This window comes from Sinocyclocheilus anshuiensis, unplaced genomic scaffold (genome assembly GCF_001515605.1).
Source record: "Sinocyclocheilus anshuiensis isolate Anshui unplaced genomic scaffold, SAMN03320099.WGS_v1.1 scaffold188, whole genome shotgun sequence".
Taxonomy (NCBI): domain Eukaryota; kingdom Metazoa; phylum Chordata; class Actinopteri; order Cypriniformes; family Cyprinidae; genus Sinocyclocheilus; species Sinocyclocheilus anshuiensis.
The window spans coordinates 466,532-475,153 of NW_015555768.1; the positions used below are offsets into that span (position 1 = coordinate 466,532).

General features: G+C 39.7%; 1 long non-coding RNA gene and 1 pseudogene across 1 annotated transcript; both read left to right on the forward strand.

The window, feature by feature from the left end:
• Positions 1 to 8,622, forward strand: part of LOC107674321 (protein SSUH2 homolog) — a 37,001-nt pseudogene that overhangs the window by 7,262 nt on the left and 21,117 nt on the right.
• On the forward strand, positions 5,267 to 5,853 carry LOC107674324 (uncharacterized). Its single transcript, XR_001632498.1, has 3 exons — positions 5,267 to 5,303; positions 5,615 to 5,720; positions 5,805 to 5,853. It is a non-coding gene; the product is annotated as an uncharacterized LOC107674324 (long non-coding RNA).

Genomic DNA, 8,622 nt, shown 5'->3' on the forward strand with positions numbered 1-8,622 from the left:
ATAAATAAATATTTAATAAAAATATAATTAAAAAGGAAGTAAACACTGTAACCAACAGGGCACTCAGTATTCTGGGAAGTTTGTGTGCATTGGGAAACATATTTTTTCAAATAAAGCCAAGGTAACACTCATTTTACATACAGCACACAGTGAAAATCACATGAATATGACAGTGGGCAAATGCATAAAGCGCAGCATAATTTGAAATCACGATTTAATGTTTAAAGCATTTAATTTGCACTGACCGAAAATCATGCAGAGAACAAGCGATCATGCAGATCACATGCACACTTCACAAGATCTCACAACTAGATTCGAATAAGTTTGCAAGGTTTGTGAAATAACATTTTCCTTAGCCATTCAAAGATTTGTTTAAATGATGTAAATGCGTATTTGCTCAATGTTGACGGCAAACGAGAAAGTATTATAATGTTTGCCTTTCTATTACTAATAATATTAAAGCAGTCGTTATAATACTTTCTGTATACATTTTAATTCCCTTGTTTAACCATTCTATCTGATTATTAGACAGACTTCTATCCGTATTTAGACAGAACTGTTAACGACGACGGCGAACAAGAGGGAGAATGTGAGTACTGTGTGCTGTCAGCGCCGTCAAAATAAAAGTCTGTTTGGCCTCGAACGCATCGGCCAAACAGAAAAACTTATCGGCCGATGCCGATATTTGAAAAATGCCAAATATCGGCCGATATATCGACCTTGGCGATATATCGGTCGACCACTAATTTGAACGCACCTGACGTCATAAATACGAATTTTCCAGAAGGACTTGAATGCAACAATAGACCTTATAGTGTTTAGAGCACAGAAATACATGAATGAGCCTCCTAGTTTTGTTGCTAGTGTTGTCTCTGTTTTCACAGGTGGGTATCTTCCACCTCCAATGCCATCTGTACCGATGCCTGTGCCTGAACAGGCCCCCAGCCCACCAGACTGGCAGTAAGAGCTTTTTCTCTATACAAAAAACACTCAATGCACACATTTAATCTTAAACACTCACCTATGATATGCAATGTTCATACAAAGATGGGCATTCTTCATTTAAATAACAGTATTTTTTAAATAATTGGCTTTAACTTCAGTACAGTAAAAACTTAGCAAAGAAATGTTATCTTTATAATTTTGTCAGACAATATATATAGATATGTACTGTAGCTGCTTTTATATTCACCTTGCAGGGGATCATCATATTTTGAGAGTTTTGGCATCAAAAAGTTTGAAAGCTTTATCTAAAATGCATTCTGCTGATTCACCTTTTTAGCCCATTATTCTGCACTATGACCTGAATACGTTGTGTCAGTTTAGTAAAACACCTAAAAAGGGTCATGGAGGTACTAAAAATGTCACAACACACCCTGTTAGACATGTGCAAAGGTCACTTACATATTGATATTTTCTCTTTGATATCAGTATACCCTCCATCTCAGAGGACAGGGCACGTCAAGCTTTCGCAACGTACGTCTCCAGCAAGTGCTGCTATAGTTCTGCCCCCGTCAGAGAGGGAGTCATAACCAATATGGAGTCCTTTAATACCTACAGGGTGAGACCTAAATTACAAATTAAAAAACATTAAATCATCTTCATTATGACGTTTTCTTCTTCGGTATGTGTTTTTTTTTACATATAATGTTTAAGACATATAATTTTAAGGCGTGGAGGAGGATGAGCATGTTCTTACGGAAATGTCTAGGACTACCCTGAAGCCTAAGCAGTATCGCTTTATACGGGCAAAACAACGAGCTGAAACTCCCCATCAGCAGCCTGAATGAAGAATTCATGGTGACCCGCACTAGGGAGTTGCTGCAATACTAGGAGTCCTCAGACCCAAAAGTCTCTCAGGCAGGGATTGAGGTCAGGACAGGGCTGAAATGGAAGGCATCTGAGGCCATGGATGTTGCTGAGTCACGTCTGAAGCAAAGGGCACTGGTGGGCACAGTGGTTCAAGGAAGAGCAGGCCTGAGCAGCAACACGGCGTCGTGCTATGGCAAGGCAAGGAGGAAGGATAGGAGGTTGCAGCTCCAGGATGAGGTCAGAGCATTGCTTGAGGAAGTGCGAGCCAGCAGGATTGATGGGATGCAGCAGCAGGCAGCCTGGACAAGGTGGATTCATGGTGACCAGCACTAGGGAGTTGCTGCAATACTAGGAGTCCTCAGACCCAAAAGTCTCTCAGGCAGGGATTGAGGTCAGGACAGGGCTGAATGGAAGGCATCTGAGGCCATGGATGTTGCTGAGTCACGTCTGAAGCAAAGGGCACTGGTGGGCAAAGTGGTTCAAGGAAGAGCAGGCCTGAGCAGCAACACGGCGTCGTGCTATGGCAAGGCAAGGAGGAAGGATAGGAGGTTGCAGCTCCAGGATGAGGTCAGAGCATTGCTTGAGGAAGTGCGAGCCAGCAGGATTGATGGGATGCAGCAGCAGGCAGCCTGGACAAGGTGGGAACAAGTAGTAGAACGCAAAGTTACTTGGACCAAGCTCTGGAAATCTAAGCCCCACTGAATAAAATTCTTAATCCAGGCAGTCTATGACATTCTACCAAGCCTGTCAAATCTTTTCTGCTGGGAAAAGGTAGAGTCACCAGCTTACCCTCTGTGCCTGAAGAAAGAGACCCTGGATTACATCCTCAGCAGCTGTCTAAGAGCCCTGAGTGAGGGGCGCAATCGTTGGTGTCATGACAAAGTTCTGAAGGCCATAGCACAGGGTTCCTTAAATCCGGTCCTGGAGGACCACTGCCCTGCAGAGTTGAGCTCAAACCCTGATCAAACTCCGTCACCTGTGATTTTCTAGGGATCCTGAAGATCTTGATGAGTTTGCTCAGGTGTGTTTGATTAGAGTTGGAGCTAAACTCGAGCAAGATTTGAGGAACCATGTCATAGCAGATACCAACTCCAGCTGGATTACCCACTGTAAGCACCTACGCCCAACGAAGAAGACCATCACTATTGATAGGGCTGGAGAGAAGGTAACAACATCTGCCAGGACTTCCTCCTCTGGTGTGCTAACATCTGCACAGGACTGGGAGCTGAAAGTCAACCTGGGTAGGCAACTGAAGTTCCCAGAAACTGTTCCCATAGCATCGCTGAGGCCAGACATGGTGCTGATCTCAGAAGCCTCCAAGCAGATCATCTCTTAGACTCACAGTCCTCTGGGAGGATTGTATCGAGGAGGCCAATGAGAGGAAGAGATCTAAGTACACAGAGCTGGTAGAAGAGTGCTGAAGAAACAACTGGCAAGCAAGGTGCGAGCCCACTGAGGTGGGATGTAGAGGGTTTGCAGCCCAGTCTTTTTGCAAGGTCTACAACATGCTGGGCATCAGAGGGGCCAGTATACAAAGGGGCATTAAGTCGGCCACGGATGCAGCAGAGGTTGCTTCAAGTTGGCTGTGGATCAGGAGAGGAGAGCCTTGGGTGTAGTGCCAGGTAGTGCTACCTGGACACAAGCTGGGGCTTGATCAAACCCGACTGGGTCGCCTGGGCGAGGATGTCTGATTATTGAAAGACCCGAAATACCCGATGACTCCAGGAAACATCACTGATGATGTGTCCAGAAGCATCACATGGTGATGCATATTAAAAACTGATGTGATTTGTGGTTGATAGAACTAAATGCTGCTTCTGTTCTCAGTATCGTTTGGAGACGTTCACATAGTTGGCTGGTAGAATGTCTGTACTGATGTCTCCACTCAGAATTGGTCACTTGATTGTTGTCTGCCCACTAGTTCTCTCTCTCTCTGTAGCTGACCAAGTGCACTATTTGACTGAAGTAAACAGAAATATCTGATCATCCTCCATAACATGGTCGCTATTTACATCTCATACGGTATGCAAACACTTGCAGGTGCATCTCAATAAATTAGAATGTCGTGGAAAAGTTCTAATTTTTCTGTTTGTAGAGCACAACAGTCGAGTTCCGGAATCAAAAGTCCTATTCATTTTCTCAACACGATAGTGAATTTAAAATGATAACTTCAAAACTTTTAAAGACAGACGTGCCATGTGCTCTGTGGTTGTTAATCGATGGTTCATGCTTTTGTTGAAGCCATCAGCCCGCATTATTTTGTATGAAACTTATTTTAACAAACTTACTTTTTAAATAATCATGTTAAAATCCAGAATTCATGGTGAAGAGCTACATTACCCATGATTCTGCAAAGAAATTGTGACAAGCAAATTGTACCAAAAAAAACACCCTCTCAGATGAAGCACTATGAATGATATAATAGTCTCTCTGCATTTTCAAAATACTTTGTAATGCTGTGATTTTTACCTCATAGCTGGTTTGGATTGCTTTCGTTGCTTATAATACTTTAACATAACTTTTTAAAATCCCTATGGGACAAATTAATGGGACAAAGAAATATGTCTGGAACCAAGGCTGCTGAAAAAGTGTTTTACTCTCTAAAGTACCAATGCTTTTTGGCTTCCTGCAGCAGGTAAACTTGCCAGTAATGGTTATGTTCAGTAAGTCGGATCATATTTTAGAGCATTATATTCTGTTTGCACCCTAGAACTGTCACTTGTGTCTGGGAATGGGAAGAAACCCCTGTACCAGCTGTGCTGGAGCTGGAAATGTAAGTAAATTTTTAACTAGCACAGACCGAACCAGCTGCACGCCGGGCTTTTAATTATCAAAGTTTTTTTCACAGAGGAAAATATGGCACTTGTATTGAGTAAAAGTATCTCTTTGTGTGGTGACTGGAGAGCAATTCAAGTTGAATTGTACTGGAATTGTGCACACAAGCCACAGAATATTTTTTAATTCAGTTCATCATATGACATAAATACCCTAATATATGACCTGTTTGTACTCTATTGTTTTCCATGTGCAGAAAGTCTGTTGGGTGTGTAATGGTTCTGGTTACCGTCATTCTGATGACCGCTGCACGCACTGCAATGGGCGCGGACGTGAAAAGTAAGTCCTTTATAGCTGTATATAATGAGACATTTCTTTAAAACAGGTTTCTCTCCAAACAAAAAATTGCTTTTTTTAATGTCTTAAATTACTTACTTTACTTAATTTATATTTCTTTTACTTATTTTTTTATTTAATTTAATTTATTGTATTTTAATGTAATTTATTTTTATTGTATTTTTATAACTTTTGTGGCTACTGTGGGTTGAATTCAGATGGAATCCTGCAGGGGGCTTCAGTGGTTTGGTATTTTTCTGAGTTCTGACTTATCTGGTGTCTTTCAGCTGTAGTTCATGTAGCGGCAGCGGCTACTGCCAGTGTGACACCTGCCGTGGAAAGGGAAAGCTGCTCGTCTTCATTAACCTCAATGTTAAATGGTATGATCTATATGATATAACATTCATGTTTGCTAAGGCAGGCATGGCTATTATTACTATATTAACTAGCTCAGTCACTGTTTGTGCAATATACATGAATTCTGCAGTATGAGGAGAGGTTTGTGGTTATGTTTCTAAACGATCATACTCATAGACTTGCATTGAAGTCATTCTTTGCACAAGAGAGCACTCATTTACAGTTTCTTTGAAATAAAAAGAAATCAAGTCATTATTATTAATTATTTCATGATAATCAGAAGTCTTTCAAACTGAACTGTCTCATTCTAAAAGCTATTTTTGGACTATTTCAGGAGCATAGAGAAGGATGAATTCGTAGCGCAAGATTCAAGTGGTCTGAGAGTGGAAAAACTGGAGGAGGTTTCAGGGAAGGAGCTCTTCAAAGACGCCCAGTATATGGTATGAACAGACCATACATAGAGTGAGAGGTTTGTAAGGTTTGTTGAAATTTGTAAGTTCATCAGATGGTTATGTTTACTGTAGGTCTATCCAGTGAGGGGCTTTCCTGATGTTTCTGTTGCACAAGGCTGCTGTTCTGTCATGTAACATCAAATACACCTGACCTGATGTACAGTATAATATAAATGCTGTACATCTGTTAAGATGAACAAATGTACTGTGTCTTTTGCCTATACATCCCAGAATCATGACATCTGTAGCTGACTGACACAAAACTCAACCTGTCCGAATGGGGCATTGTTTATGCAGCTTAACCATGTACACTGTATGTAACATTTTATGTCACCTGACTCAATATGACCAAATGTGAATCACTAAACCTCTTGTAGATGCATTTTTTCAGAAGCCCTAACTATTGAAGAATATTAAGTATAGTCTATAGTAAATCTATAAACAAAAACAATGTATTGAGATTAAGAAAGAGTCCAAATAAACTGAGTTTTAAGAAAAGACCCCAAAAAGACTATTTGTTTTTTTGCATTTTCTTTCAGTTTTTTGTATTTTATTTAAGACTACACATTCAAAGCCAGACAAGGTTCATACCTGCCAACACTCATTAAATACAACCACAAATCAGAAAAAGTTTGGACATTTTGTAAAATGCAATGAAATCAAGAATCTGTGAGTCCCCATGCTAACTGCACATCATCGCTAACACCATGTGAAATGGGCCCAAGATCATCAAGATTGGACAGTGGATGATCGGAACTGTGGGGCGGACAATGGCCGGTGGCGGCGGTGTTATGCTGTGGGCGATGTTTTCTTGGGACACTTTTGGCTATATGATTTTGGCATTGGTGGGGACGTAATGGCAGACAACAGACATTTGATCGTTTGATCAAAATTATTGCTTGGGACAATTTAGTAGTCGCTGGATACTGGTAGGGACATGTCATTGCGTCCTTACTAAATTATCTATATAATGACAATAAGTCAACAATAACTCCAGAGAAATAGTCTTGGTGAATATGTCAGCATTCACCATATTCAGTCATTTCCTGCCCACATTCCAGAAATGATGGCACAGCTGATTTGCTCATTCTAGGAGCTATAAAAAGATGTATATGTGAAAAGTGATAACTGCTGACTCAAATAGTTTTTTTGAGAGATCAACGTCAAATGCTGTACAACATATAATTGCATTGCTTGAATACAGGCATACCAATGGAAATGTGCAACTTTTCAGCTCTCTGTCTTTTCTGTTTGTGCACGAGATGGCCATGTTCATTCCTCATCCCCAACAGGACTGTTTTGACTGGCTTGCTGTGACTGATTTTCGTTGCATTTCTGGTCTTCCGTTTCAGCTGTAAAACAAGAAAAATATCTATTGACCCCATGTTTAAATATTATTGTTGTTAAAACATATTAAGACCATTATATTTATATACGTCAAGGTCAAGCTCAAATTCCCTGGCACCCCTGCAGGCTCCTGAGTTCATCTGTATACATCATATTCAGAGTCTGAGAAAAGGCCATCATGCAAACTCTCTTTCTACCTTACAACAGAGCAAAAAAGAATGTGTAAGTGAGTGAGGGAGTAAAGGAATAAGATGAAGAGAAACAGGCAGAGAAAGGCAGAATTGCGGTAAGTTTAACGGATTGTCTGTTTAAAAAACGTTTTGCACCGTTTTGTCGGGGCTGAACGCAGCCTTGGTCTCAAGCGCGACACATTGAAAAAGCTGCGAGGCGCAATGGTCAAAAATTGCCATCTAGCGTCATATTTACACAGAAAAGCTATTAAAAAAGCAGCGGAGCTTTGTAAACAGTTCAGAGTAATCATGTCATCTTCATAAGAACGATATGATTGCCAGAATGCATTTACCTGTATTTTTGAAAAGGTCCTATTCACACATGATCTCGTTAACGGTATCCCGTTAACAGATTTACCAGTAAAGACTGTATGTGTAAAAGGGGCTAAACCCTCCCTCTGCATATGCGGTAAGGTTGCTTAGGGTTGCTTAACGTTCATCTGGGAAAACTCACTTGATTTGTAACGTAAATCATTTAAACCTATGCCAACACAGGAGAATACATCAACATATTTCTAAATATGTTAGAAAATATAGGCATATTACATTTTGTATTTAACAGTGTTGTTCAATAAAACCATTTACTTGGTTTTGATACTTTATTTGAGGCCAATTATTATTGCCTCATCGTTACTTTATATATAAATATAGTCATATTAAAGCCTGTTTTCCCACTTAGTTCTATTTCTATTACTAAAAAATATCAGATTACTCGCTTGTCAAAACATTTCAACTGCATTGTTTTACTTTTTGTGATTAAAAGACAAATATTTTGTCATTTGAACATTTCTTATTTCTTAAAAACATTGTCTCGTTCTATTGAACCAAGTATCTGCATTTTGTCTCACCTTGTGAGCTAAGTGTATTGTCACATATCTGTATTTTGTCTCATCTCATGAGCTAGGTGTATTGTCACACCCCTAGTGTCTATGAGTGTGATAAAGCTCATAATTGTCCAAGTGTATGATATAGCTTTCATTCTTCAGGTCAATCATATATTCATGCATAATCATATATTCAATCTGTTTGAATGAGGAAAGCGATAACTTTGCCATAGTATCCTTTCAAGTGTTAAAGTTGTTAAAGTTGTTGCATTCTTTGCATGTGCTGCACTTTATTTGTACCATTTGTTTTATTAGTTTATATATTAGAATTTGAAAGACAATAACAATATTTTTTGATAAGTGATCAAAATCTGATTCTAGTCCTTGAAAACCAAAAGAGTAGTGCTTGAAAAGTCCTTGAAAGTCCTGGAATTTCCTTTTGCAGTATCTGTACGAACCCTGTTTAAGTTACCAGTTCTTGGACCATTT